The sequence below is a fragment of the Hyperoodon ampullatus genome (assembly GCF_949752795.1).
Source record: "Hyperoodon ampullatus genome assembly, chromosome: 1".
NCBI classification, from domain to species: Eukaryota; Metazoa; Chordata; class Mammalia; order Artiodactyla; family Ziphiidae; genus Hyperoodon; species Hyperoodon ampullatus.
In genome coordinates, this window is record NC_136914.1 from 134,563,826 (window position 1) to 134,578,351 (window position 14,526).

A 14,526-nucleotide genomic window follows, 5' to 3' on the forward strand; every position below is an offset into this window, starting at 1 on the left:
TGACCTCTTATGAAAAGGCACAGGTAATGACCTATTATGAAAGACATTAGATAGTCTTTTTTTTTTCCAAGTCAAGGATTGAATTGGAACATGGAATCATCTTCCGTTTTCTCCATCATATAATATTTCTTGAATGCTCAACTTCAATACAGTAGAAGAAGTAACAATTTCCCAGAGGTAATTTAAAAAATGGATTTATTTAGTATATTCAATATTCATTTGAAGGAAAGTTATTAAGTATCTCTGTATTAATCAGGATTCATTTGGTTGTAAATAATAGAACATCATCACAAATTAATCATTATGAAAAGATTATTTACCTCACCTGGACTCTAAAATTCAAATAAATAAAATCAAATTTCTTTCTCTCTCATTTGTTTACCTTTGCTTGTCTTTGGTTTTCTTCAACTCTTGGTTTAATTTTTTTCTTCTGCAAATAGGCTGCTTCGATTTTCTGGAAGGGTGGACTTTCAGCAGCTCCAGTCTTAACACCTTTATGATATGAAATCCAAAAAGAAGAGAAAAATATTACTAACAGTTCAGAAAATTCTGAGCAATGGGACACTTTTCCTACCTTTGGACCAAAAGCCTGTATCCCAGGTTTAGGTTCAATGAATGATAACCTGACCAGAACCACAGGTAGTGGGAGAGAAGTTCTCTAAAGGAAATGTGGTGGTGTTTTTTAGAAGAAAAGGTATGGAAAAACATGCTAAGCAGAAAAAACAAACAATCAAACAAATAAATAGCAAAGTTAACTGCCCATTATCAGCACAATCAATTTTTTTTAAAAGAAATGAACTAATTGTCAGCCTTGGGACCAAATCTTGACAAACTATTAAATACTTTTATGTACTCAGAAGTGATGTTATAAATGCTCAAATAGAAATTCATTCCTCACTACTGCCATTAATTATTCTGAAATTTTAAAAATTTATATAAAGTACATTTGAAGAGTGCTATAAATCAAATATTGAATCAAATGACATAGCTTATATTCACTCTTCAAAAGAAACAACAATTTTGCTACTCCATAAAATTAGTTCAGTTGTCTATATAGAGTTGCATTTGGTTAGATACATCATTTATATTTGTGTATTTACTTGCATATAGCAGTGGTTTTTAAGCAAAATTGTTGTCAGCATGAGCTGAGCATTTTCAATAGGAGAGGCACTCCAGATCCGGAAATACCAAAAGAATATCAAAAGGATACCATATATTTTAGAGTATGAACATCAAAGTGTCTTCTCTAGGATCTAAGGAAAACTTTTCCAAAATTTAAATTTCACAAGAGAGTGTTCTGCACACTAAAAACAGCATGAATAAGACTGAGAACTTCTGCTCACATAGTGCTTATCTATACTGTTGGTTGGATGCAGAGACCAAGCAGGTAAACAAAATAAATAAGGTGGGTTTTGACTGTGATGTATTATGAACAAAAATTTTTAAAGAAATTATCTAGAAAGGAACTTGTGAATAGTATGTTAGAATTTTAGTGAAGTAAAGAAAGGCCTCCCAGAGGTTAATTTTTAACTAAGACTTGATTGACAAAAAGAAGTCAGTCATGGAAGGACTTGTGGAAAGAGCAGAGGGGGCAGCAAGGGAAAGCTTGAGGTTTTAAAAGCCACTGTAGTTGGTGCTCTGTGAATGAGAGGAGAGTGTTAGAAAATGCAGTCAGATAGGAGGTAAACAAAGGCTATATTATATTGACACTTTATACTATTTAACAAACTGATTTTAATTTGGATACAAGGAGAAACCAATGGAAGTTTTAAGTGGGGCTAGAAAAAAGGAGGTTTGGAAGGTAGTGATATGTTCTAATTAAATTTCTAGAAGCCTAGTCTAGTGGCTGTATGAGGGTTATATTTAGTGAACAGCAATGGAAGTAGGAGAAAAGTTAGTAGACTACTGTAGAAGTCTAGGAGTGAATTAGGGTGGCAAAGAAGTCAACCAAAAGAATATACTTTGAATACAGAGCTGATAGATTGACTGTTGTATTGGATTTGAGATATGAAGAAAAATTAATAAGGAATGACTTGCAGGTATTTAACCTGGGAAACTGTGTGGACAATCGTTTCATTAACTGAGATGAGAAAGACTAATATAGCAATAGGGATTGGGAAAAATTTTCAAGACCTTGGTTTTGGACATATAAATTTGAGCTGCATATTAAACATCTGAGTGAAAATTCTGAGTAGGAAGCTTGATAGACAAATCTGTAGCTGTAGGGAAACTTGGAGGGGTGTATTATCTCTGCTGTGCATCTACAACCTAACAGTGCCCGACCCGTTGTATATACTCAATGAATATTTGCTGAGTAAATAAATGAATGAAGAATCTACTGCCCTTACTCTTACTTTTTACCCTTCATGTAGTCTTCTAATTAGTTCATCACTTATTCAGTATCTCCCAAGCTTATTCCACATGAGGAGGAATGATGACATAAATAGGGAATCTGAACATTTTGCATACTGAAAAGAAAACTCCTTAAATAGATTATTAAATGGAAATATTGCATATAAATTGAAATAGCACTAATTCTTATCTACAATATGAAAATCTGTGGAATGACTAAGAAAGTTTAAGTTCCTAATACTACACCTGATACGTCTTTGATAGCTATTTATCATGATAGGCTCTGCCTATGAAGAACGTACGTATTTTGTGTTCATTCATTTATTCATTGATTTTTGAAAAATACTTATTGCATCTTTACCCTGCTGCATGCACTTTACTAGGCATTCAAGGGATTCCATGGGAGGATAATGCCTCTGCCTATGCTGGAGTCTAGCCATACTATAGAAATCACAACCAGCACTTTACATTCAATAAAGTCACAATCATACAAAGTTTAATGGAAACATGAGGTAGGATGCTCTAGAGACTTCCTGGTTTGTTATATTTTACATCAAAGTAGCAACAGAGACTGAAAAAGCATAGTCCAGGCAAAAGAAACAGTGTACTATCTAACTGACATATTATAGAAAAAACTGGGGCAATACTTAAGGATATACTGAAAAGGTCAGCAGCAAGGATAAGAGAAGAGGGTAAGAAATTAAAGACAGAGAAAAGGATCAAGAAGCCATTTGAATAATCTAAGTGAACTCCCTGATCTAAGGCAGTGATACTTTGAATAAAGATGGGCTTCCAAATTTCAGACTTTGACATTTGGGGACAGATAACACCATTCACCTGGATGTGCTGAGGGAAAAATGGAAGAGAGATTGGGACACCCACACGGGATGTCTAGTAGGATGGGCAGATCTGGAGAAAGGTTGAAATTTAACCCATAGGGCATAGCTATATCAATGATAGTTTAACATATGAATTTTGGGCTTCCCTGGTGGCACAGTGGTTGAGAGTCCACCTGCTGATGCAGGGGACGCGGGTTCGTGCCCCTGTCCGGGAAGATCCCACATGCCACGGAGTGGCTGGGCCTGTGAGCCATGGCCGCTGAGCCTGCGCGTCCGGAACCTGTGCTCCGCAATGGGAGAGGCCACAGCAGTGAGAGGCCCGCATACCGAAAAAAAAAAAAAAAAAGATATGAATGTAGCTATGGAAAGCCAGCAAGAGTAACAGCAGAGGCAGAACCCAAGAAAATAAAGTATAGATACAAGAGAAAGAGTATATATAAGAAACTGAGTGGTCATAGACAGAGATACACATATGGAAGTAACGGGATGCAGTGTCATGAAAGCCAAGAGAGGAGAGTATTTTGAGGAGAGGAGGATCAATAATGCCAGATGACACAACTGTAAGTTAAAAAGCATAACATTTAAATACATTTTGATATAGTGATGCAAGATGAAGGAAAAGAATCCAGCAATTATTCTGCCATCATGAGCAATGGTCAGGATTTTCCTAGGAGAGTGTGCAGACTTTTGAACAATGTAATTCAAGAGAAAGCTCTTTGGGGAAGGTTTTAATGATAGTCAAAATAATTGAAAATTTGACACAGCAACAGAAGATTAGAGAAATTAGAGATCTTCAGTCTATAGAAAAGATGATTTAATATAGTTTTCCAAGCCATCCTTACTTATATGAAGGACTCTGACATGGAATGTCTCCTCTGGAACACACCACTGGGAGGTAAGACCAGAATAATATTTCACTGGGAAATGCTGTATTCTAATTTGGAAGAATAGAACAAGTCTGTGACTAATGAACAGAAACACATATTTGAATTTATTTGAAATGGGAAGGGGTAGGGAGAAGTTATAAAGATACACATTATGGTACTGAAGGGAATGGCAATGTCTAATTGAGGAAAATAATGCCTTACTGAAGTATTCGGGAGGTTTCATAGTCAGAAAAATAAATATGCATGATTTTGTTTGCAGACTACCTGACTATATCTTTTTATGGAGACTAAACAGGTTTTGCTTCTAGTTATAAGAGAGTAATACTATGTTACTGTTATATTTCCTCTAAATTTCAATTGTTGATGCAGTTTCGTACTTCTAGAATGAGATGGTAAGCACAGTAAAATCTTGCTTTTCATCTTCCATTGCTTCTGAACCTGGAAGTAAGCATTAGAATAATTATTTAATATTTATTAGGTACTTTGACTTATATACTCTGGGAGCATATGAAGATTGAAACTATAGCTGAGTAACAAAGGAAGTATAAGCCTGCTGAATTACTTTTTAATCCAGGAAAATAACATACATCTAAATTATCTTGGTAATTCCAAGCTTTATTATGCAATTTTTTTGTGATCCCATTAGTATGAAAATGGCAAAAAACAGTCTGCTTGGCTGTGTATAAAAGCTATCTAGACCTTAAGTGGTAGAACAGAATATTTTAGGAATATGATTGACCTTTCATGACTAATGGTTTGTGATTTATTATTTTACCTCCCTTCCATAAAAATGGAATTTAGGAGAGTGACAGATAGTTAAAAGGAATTGAGGGTCTTTTTCCTGGCCAGATTTATGATGGACTTTACTATGCTTCCAAGGAGGAAAAGGATATCTTCAAGGATGGTCATCTTAGGCATAAATTTAGCCATTATTGATTATATTGTCCTCTAGTTGAAGTAACTAATCTTTCAGCTAATGGCAAATGGAACTCAAATGTCCTGATTATTTCACTTTGAATTTTAAAAGGCACAGAGTCAAATTTAAACTTATCCGGCTAAAATAAAATAATGGAAAAAGATGCTGTCAACTAATGAAACAAAAATAGAAATGTTTTCATTACTTCAAAAATAATGAAAATATATTTTAGTAAAGAAGAAATCAACACTCCATTTCCCAGCATTGTTTTGGAAATAAATCATAGAATGATAATGTAAGAAGACCAGATGGGAAACACAACAAGCAAAAATTAAACTTTCAAAATAATTCAGTATAAGGTACATGGGAACCTCGGAAATAACTCTGTGCTTTATAAACATTTATTAATTACACAAAAATTTACCATTTTTCATTAGTGTTAGATAGAAAAAAATTAAACCCAAAACTATATATATATATATATAATATTTTGGTCTTAAAGAAGTGAAACAGAAAATAGAAACTGTTGAGTGGTTTTGTAGATCTTGTAAAGATAAATAAATCACAAAAAAATTTCTGAATGTTATTACACATAGTATGTAACTGAATATAAATCAACTGTAGCATATTATCAACTTTTCCACAAATAGCTTTTAATTATGACTATAAGAAAAATTACTGCTAATATTTCCCTCACTGGGCCTTGTGCTTTGTATTTAAAAAGAATTCAAAAGAACAATTACAAAGAAAAAATATGCCTTACTTGATGTGAAGTGTAACACTAGTTGCAATTTAGCATATAGCTTTAGAAAATAATAGAGTCAATCATTTCTTTTCGGATCATATGATAAAAACTGCACACCACCTAAAATAGGGCTAATATATCATATACTCAATGTAACATTTGGTTAAATAGACCATTTACTCAAATCTCAGTGCCCAATTTAAAAAATCAGAATCTATAATTTCTTAATCAAATACTACTAAACAAAGTTATTTGTGTATTTTTCACAGCTGTGAAATATCAAATATGATCACAGCTCCACAGTTAAAAATAAATAGAATTTATGAAATTATTTTGATAATTGAGACCAACATACCAATATATTTTTTTATGACTTCTTTTGCAAAAACAAAACAAAACAACATATGTAAGGAGGAATTACGAAATTGAGGCAGTTGACAATTAAAATAGGCCTTTGTGTTTTCAAATAATATGATTAACCTTAGAGAAATCTATGCTAAAAATGAAGACTTCCAGTCATAAGATTTTGACCTATTACCGTATGTTCCTGTGAATACAGTTTATGCTATTTATAAAAAAGGAAATCACAGAGCTCTTCAGTATATTTATATAGAGCTTTACCCTAAATTCACTCATGAAAAAAAAACTTGCTATTAGTCTAGAACTCTGCAAGGTGCTTAGAATAAAGAAATGCATAAAAAGTAGGTCCTCAACTTGAGTAATTGAGGATCCCATGTAGGAGATAGATGTTATAATCTTAGACTTTGTATGTCTGAATCCATCATCTACCATACCCCATCTTTCTCACTCCTATCAGGCTACAATAACCTACCTTTATTCCTCAGATACAAATACACAAAAGGCTTTCCCACTGGAGTTTCCCTGTGCCTGGGATGCTTGACATGACCAACTATTTCTCAAACTTAAGGTCTGCGGCATTCACTAATAGTTACCTACTCAACATGCCCATTTCCTATCTTTTTGCTTAATATTTTATATAGAGGAAGAGATCATGTTTATTTCAAGCTAAATATAACAGTAACAGTCTACAGTTTCTTAAACTCCTTTACTATTAGTGCATACATATTTCCCAGTTGCTGGCAATACAATGTAAGCAAAAATTTGTTGTACACTTTTCTGGGAAACACATTGCTTCCCAAAAAATAAACAACAGATGTAACTATTCCTTACCTCTTTCTGCTGTGTACAGAGATGGGATGAATGGAGATGCATCGGGTGACCATGAGGCAACAAGCTTAAAGGAGAAAGCTAAGAAGCTAAGGATAACTAAGTCATGGTAGCAACAGCCTACTTCTAGAATTCTTGAATAAGAAAAAAAAACTATATTTAAACGCCATTACTGACTGGTACAAAGTCCCAGCTAAAGTTCTATGCTCAAACATAAGACTTATTCTTTTTTTTTTTTTTTTTTTTTTTTGGTGGTACGCGGGCCTCTCACTGTTGTGGTCTCTCCCATTGCGGAGCACAGGCTCCAGACGCGCAAGCTCAGCGGCCATGGCTCACGGGCCCAGCCGCTCCGCAGCATGTGGAATCTTCCCAGACCGGGGCACAAACCCGTGTCCCCTGCATCGGCAGACGGACTCTCAACCACTGCGCCACCAGGGAAGCCCATAAGACTTATTCTTTAAAATTCCTTCTGTAACCAGTTATGTTATAGTGCTTAAACCTTTTTTATTTCCAAGCATGTATATTAACATGTGATTTTCTTATTTATTTATTCGTTCACTTGTTTATTATCTGGCTCCAATTCTGGGTGGAATGCCATCTCCATGAGGACAGGGAGTTTGTTCTTTTGTATACTTTGTGCCTTTTGTACATTTAAACCTATCAGGGAGAACACAGAGCAAGTGATAACTGCCTGAATACAGGAGATAGAGGATAAATTTTCAAAGTGTGTATGGAGGAAAAGTATTCCAGGCCAGAAAAATGAATATGGGATAAGACAAGGAGACATGAAGAGATGGCAAACAATTCTCCCTGAGTAGACCACAGTATCCGGTGGGAAGTAGTATAAGATGAGGCTGAAAGGAGTGTTTTCACATTGGAGGGAGTTTATAGTTCACCTGCTATACCATGCAGAACCTCTGATTAAATTAATAAAGCAAATAATGTGATGGTTATGTACTTTAGAAAGATAAGTTTCATGCCTGGTATATTAGAAGGGAAAGAGATGAGTTTGGTAACCAGTAAAAAAAAAAATATTGCAGTGAGTTATGCAAAAAAGTGAAGGAAACTTCAATCAGGTTAAATTGATTGGGATGGAAGAGGTTAGACATATTAAAGAGATTTGGGTCTAGAATCTTTTTTAGTCATAAATTATAAGAAAAAGTTAATTTTATACAGGTATTTCAGAACAAGGAAAACTTTTGGTATAACAGTAAAATTGATTTTATTCATCTTGATTAAAGGGCCTACAGAACAGTAAGGTACCACAGGTAATAATGATTACCAGGCAATAGTTAATCCTGGATTAGGAACTAAGATAAAGTGTCAGAAGAAGATACAAAAATTGAAGATACAAAAATATAGTTATTAGTTAAAAATATGAAGGTGGATAGATACCTTTCAGACAGAGAATGTAGAGGAAGATAAAAAGAAGATCTAGGAAGGAACTTCGGGAAAACCCAATACTGAATAAAATAGGATTAAGAAAACATGAGATGTAGAAGTTATAAAGACCTAAGAAAATCAGAAAAGAAAAATTATTCAGAATACAATTAAGAGAACACGTAAGCATCTGGTGAGAAAATATTTTAAATGCCACCAAAACATCAAGTTAGAAAACAAAATCAAAGTGCATGCTGGATTTAGTAATTAAGACGTATGTATTCTTAGAGCAATAGAAAAATTTCTGTTAATTATAAATGTTTTTCTACTGATCTGAGTATACATAAACAATTTACTGCTTTTGTCAAAAGAAGAGCAGCAGGAAAAGAGGAAAGGTCCACATTAGTTGGACATCTATCCACTCTGGTAAATGTGATAGTAGAGTCAAATGCAATTTAATTTAGGAGATCAGAAAATGTACTGTTTCTGGCACACACAGCTTCTGGAGTATATTATATCAATGCCTACAACACAAACTTATATCAACAGCAGAACTGACTGACTACCTAGTGCAAAATAAATAGAAGACAACTTGTCAGTCATATAGCTCCATCAGGAACAATCCCCCTATTCTTTACATTTTCAGTCATTTAAAAAATCAAAAATGACAACAAATGGTGAATGTTACTGAGCTGGGAGCAGTGGCATGCATCATTCTTTTAATATGAGAGAAATATCCCTCTATTTAATGAGGGGTATTTCTAATTTAGAGTAACATGGTAACAGCTGATTTTGTACCTCCATGTTCTATGCTCTTTTGTGCACAAATGATTTGGCTCTGTCATGGGCATTTCTGACTTCTCTTGACTACTATCTATTTGGGCCTCAGATGCAGTTCATACCCACAATAAAATTCTCCAACATTCTGAGAAGGGCCTTCTTATTGTGTGTATCTATTGATTAATTGTGTTCTTTACAGTTTCTTTAACTTTTGGCTATAATTTAAACTGCATATAGAAAATTGCACCTGTCATAATCATAGAGTTGTTGACAAATTAAGCACACCTGAATAACAAGCACCCAGATCAAGAAATGGAATTACCCTAGCACTCCAGAATCCCTCCTGGTCCTCTTTCAGGTATCACAGAACAAAAGATAACCATGAACCTGAATTCTAACACAATATATTACTTGGCCTCTTTTGTTACTCTATAAATGTCTGATGACCAATGTACTTGGCATTTTTCATATGTTTACTAATTGGTTATTTGGATTTCTTCTTCTATTAAGTGTCTGCTGAAATCTTTTGCCCGTATTTCCACTGGATTTATGTCTTTTTACTATTAGTTTGTAAGAGTTCTTTATTTATTTTGGATAAAAATCCTTTATTTGGATCCATGTACTGTGAAATCATCTTCCTTCTGTAGGTTGCTTTTTCACCCTATGTATAGTGTCTTGTGAAGGCAGAAGTTATTATTTTTAATGCAGCACAAATTATTATTTCCACTTATGATTAGTTATGTCTAAGAAATCCTATCTACTCCAAAGTCACAAAGATACTGCATGATATTTTCTTCTAAATTATGCAATCTACAATTGACTTTTGTGTGTGATGTGAGGCAGAAGTGTATCCAGTTGACTCTACTTGTTTCAGTTTTTTGCAACATAAATGGATAGATTTTTTTTTTTTTTTTTTTTTTTTTTGCAGTTCGCAGGCCTGTCACTGTTGTGGCCTCTCCCGTTGCGGAGCACAGGCTCCGGATGCGCAGGCTCAGTGGCCATGGCTCATGGGCCCAGCCGCTCTGCGGCATGTGGGATCTTCCCGGACTGGGGCACGAACCTGTGTCCCCTGCATCAGCAGGCGGACTCTCAACCACTGCGCCACCAGGGAAGCCCAAATGGATAGATTTTTAAAGCTGTGTATTATACAACTCATTATTTTTAAGTACCAATCTTAAATCCTTGGAACTTTCTTACAATTTTAACAAGCAAAATAATGTTGCTATAAAAGAAGACCCCTGCCATACTGAAACCTACTACAGAGAGTTAATTACAATAGAACACAGAAGATCACAAGTTAAATCTGCACCCTCATTGTAAAGATCTAGGAAAGGGATACTCACACAGAAAACACTGAGCTTTGAAGGAAAGGAGTGAACAGAGACACAGAGGCTGGAAGGCAGAGTAGAGAGATTTATACAAGAGATGTATTTAGTGGAGGTTTTCAAAAGAAATCAGTCACACTATGTAATATTAAACATTCTGCTCTGTTTCCCTACCTAAAAATCTTTAGTAAATTTCTAACAATGTCCACTAAAGAATATTAATTTGAAAATACATCAAGTTATTAATCAATGTGGCAGCTCTGTTTCTCTTTCAAATCCTTGTACATATTAGAAGTGATGTCACTTAAGGTGGCCTTGTAATATATATCCCATCATGTTGTTTGCCAAGGATGTGTAGTCTGATACAATGTCTGAAAACTTAAAGAAATTTGGTGAATATGAAATGACAAATATAATATGAGGAGCAGATTTGCATAAGAGAATTTTAGCAGGCTCTCTTGTTGAACACATAATTTGGTCTACAACTCATTAGATGTCCAAGGATATTTTTATAGTAAATAATAAAAGATATCAAGTTGTACTGTTTATATGTATGAGTGAAATAATGTTGATGGTTTAAATTATTTGTAATACACAAACACATGAAAGAGAACTACATTCTCAAAAAAAAACAGTCTCTGAACAACCACAGTTAACTATTAAAGGAATCAACAAATTTATCATTATTAGAGGTTTCTTTTAGATTTTAAATATGTAGATCAATTACCACTGATGCTTAACTTGCTTTGACGGGAAAATGAAGTCAGCATTTGTTACCTATATAATTTAATGATAAACTTCATTATGCTACTCATATTTTGCTCCATTTTAGACTTGATTTCAAACTCAAAGGATGCTTTGTCTACTATGGAGCTCACAGCAAAACTCAAACCAGAGAATATGCTCAAGAAACATACATTCCCAGCTTTTAGAAAATAATAGGTAATAAGCACACTATCCCTCTCTATACAGAGGAGAGGTTCTTCTTTAGTGGCCTTATGCTAACAGGTATCTTGTAAACACAAAAAGATGTGTTTGCTTGTTGATATAGAAGTCAATAGTTTAGAGAGGTTTTGGCTTACTAAAGTTTTTCCTATCCAAAGTAACAGTAGCTTCCTTATCATGGCCGTTTCCTTACTACAGCAGTGTAGTGTTGATACACCTACTGAACATAGACAAGATAACAGTTCCCTTAGAAACTTGGTCCTGCCGCATAGCTTTGAAAAGGGCTCCTAAAATCTCAATCGAAGATCTCTCTTTCCTTAACCGTGTCCAGGATTGAGTGAGAGATTTAATAATCTGTAATAAATGCCTTTCTGCTTAACATAGCTGGAGGGAATTTTTTTCTTTCTAATGGTAATTTGACCAATAGTGTGTGTTGTAAGAATGAAATATAATGGAAATTGTTTAATACAGTGATTGGGAGATCATCAGTGTTCAACAAATGTTAGTATCACAGTTATTGAGAATTCCTCAAATATGTATGAGGTATGAGAACTAAATTATTGCCTGTCATATCAGTAAACAAAGGATGTCAGAGCCATCAGCCATCACATTGCAGATGCCCTGATAGTGAGCCCTGAGGGAACTCAGGAAGTAAAAAAATAATGCCCACCGTCTAGCAGTCATCAGACTACAGTCACCCCTGGTGGTGCAGCCTGAGGAAACTCAGGATGAGAAAACACAGGATACTGGCCCCAGAGAGCTGAGGTGCACATCAAAAGAATGATTTCAGTGAGCCCAGACTCTTGCATCTTCCCATACTTAGAAAAGTGCTAACTTCCTTAACTTGAGATATCTGGTTTTCTTTTATTAATAGTAATCTTTTGATGTTCTGACTACCTGATTCTGTTGCAAATACTCCTCTATATCCTGGCTTCCTCCTTTCTTGTTTGGAGCAGTCTCTCAGAGTTAAGATACTGTCTCCAAGGCTTGAAGTCCTAAGAATGTCTGTCGACTAAAACATAACTCTCAACTTTTAGGTTGTGCTTTTTTTTTTTTTTTTTTTTTCAGTCAACGGGTATAAACTAAGCAACTATATGAAGAACCTAGGGGCAGGACAGGAATAAAGATGCAGACCTAGAGAATGGACTTGAGGACCCAGGGAGGGGGAAGGGTAAGCTGGGACAAAGTGAGAGAGTGGCATGGACATACATACACTACCAAATGTAAAACGGATAGCTACTGAGAAGCAGCCACATAGCACAAGGTGATCAGCTCGGTGCTTTGTGACCACCTAGAGGGGTAGGATATGGAGGGTGGGAGGGAGACGAAAGAGGGAGGAGATATGGGGATATATGTATGCGTATAGCTGATTCACTTTGTTATAAAGCAGAAACTACCACACCATTGTAAAGCAATTATACTCCAATAAAGATGTTAAAAAAAAAAAAAGGCAACTATAGATGAAACACTTCTGAGCAAAGTTAAATGGCAAGTAAATTCCTAGGAATTTTAGATTACCTCTGGCTATCTTTCACAATTTCTCCTTATGATCTACTGCAACTTACTTTAATCTGGGGATGGGGACCTCATCCTTACCTTCCTAGCTGAAGATTCTGATGCCCTTCTGCCTCAGTTACAGTTCAGGGACTGTATCAAACTCCTCTGTACGGTCTCACTTCCCTGGTAGAAGAACATGGTGGCTGCGCATGCGCAGCCTGGGGGGCGGAGCTCTGCTGCGGGAGGGCGCTAAGAAGCTGCTGAGACGAGGAGGTCCCGAGAGCCTGCAGGCGCAACTTGAAGGGGGAGCATGCCCGACTTGGAGCTTGACCTTAGCCTCTCTCACAATCGGGGCTCCGTCATCGGGTTGCTCCGGTGCAAAGTGCCGCTAGGCCAAGAGGGCCAGAAGCCCGTGCCTGCACTGGCAACACCACGTCCACAAGCTGGTAGAGGACACGAAACACCAGCCCAGAGATAACTTGCAGCTCATCCTCACGCAGCCAGTGGAGGAATTTGGAGTCTGGAGGTGACCTGGTCTCAGTGAAAAGAATCTGTGGGCGGTAACTGACTACTTCCTCAAGGACTGGCTGTATATGCACCTCCTGAAAACGAGAAGCCATTTCAAGAGGAAAACTTACTGAGACAAGAAGGAAGACCAGAGAAGATCGAGACAAAGGCAGGTGAGGTGACAGTGAAATTTCTGAGACGATGTCACCTGGACGAGGGAATGAAAAACAGTGTCAAAATGGGAGCTAAACCCTGAAATAGTTGCTGGCCACTTCCTCAGAAATCTTGGTGTTGTGGTCACCCCACATGCGTTAAAGTTACCAGGAAAGCCCATCGCACAGAGGGGCGAATACTGGTGTGAGGTGACGGTTGTGGACAAAAAGTTAATCAGTTGATCTAAGAAAGAATTGGAAAATTTCATTCAAGCCAAATTTGAGGATTATAACCTGGGAAGAACATCTCAGAAAGTTCTGTGAACTAACTATTCTGCCAGTTAGAAATCAAGGCACAGTTACATAAGTTTTTTGAGACAGAGGGCTGAACATCAAATGATGTATTCACAGTTTACATAATCCAGATCTAAGTGGCATTCTGGTGGGTCATGTGACCCTTTATAAGATCAAGAAGGAATGTTATCTTTTAAGGAGTTGTCTTGTTGGTGCTGGAAGAATGTTGCTCTCTTTGGTTGAGCAGGTATTCCTGACCATGGGGGAGGTTTGGTCAATTCATAATACAGATACATGATGCACAGTGGAGGGTGAAGGGAGGCCAAAGGGCAGAGAAGAAATTTTATGTTTATAATTTTCTTGTCACCATAAAATATGAATTTTATTTCACACTGTAAATGGGCTTGGCACTATGAGGGTACCTGTGTCTGTGGTGAACTTTGAGAGGCCCAAGACCGAAAGATATAAGTACTGGTTAGCCCAGTAAGCTGCCAAGGGAATGGCCCCCACCAACTCGCAGACTATCTGAACCTATTCTCCCTTCAAAATAGCAAAGCAGAATTAGAGGAGCAGTGGAGCAAAGGTGGACCAGCACCATAGTATCACTCCCAGCTCTGACCCAATACGGAATTTTAGAGACCATCGGAAGACAGCAGACTAGACTGTATATACATATTGAGTTGTCCAAATTTGCCATCTTCATCTTTAACAGTTATCAC

The 14,526-nt window shown here is 36.3% G+C and overlaps 1 pseudogene across 1 annotated transcript; it reads left to right on the forward strand.

Moving 5' to 3' along the window:
• The first annotated feature begins 13,164 nt into the window (after positions 1 to 13,164).
• Positions 13,165 to 14,294, forward strand: LOC307058052 (large ribosomal subunit protein bL9m-like; annotated as a pseudogene). Its single transcript has 2 exons — positions 13,165 to 13,732; positions 14,205 to 14,294. The product of its transcript is annotated as a large ribosomal subunit protein bL9m-like (transcript).
• Positions 14,295 to 14,526: the final 232 nt, after the last annotated feature.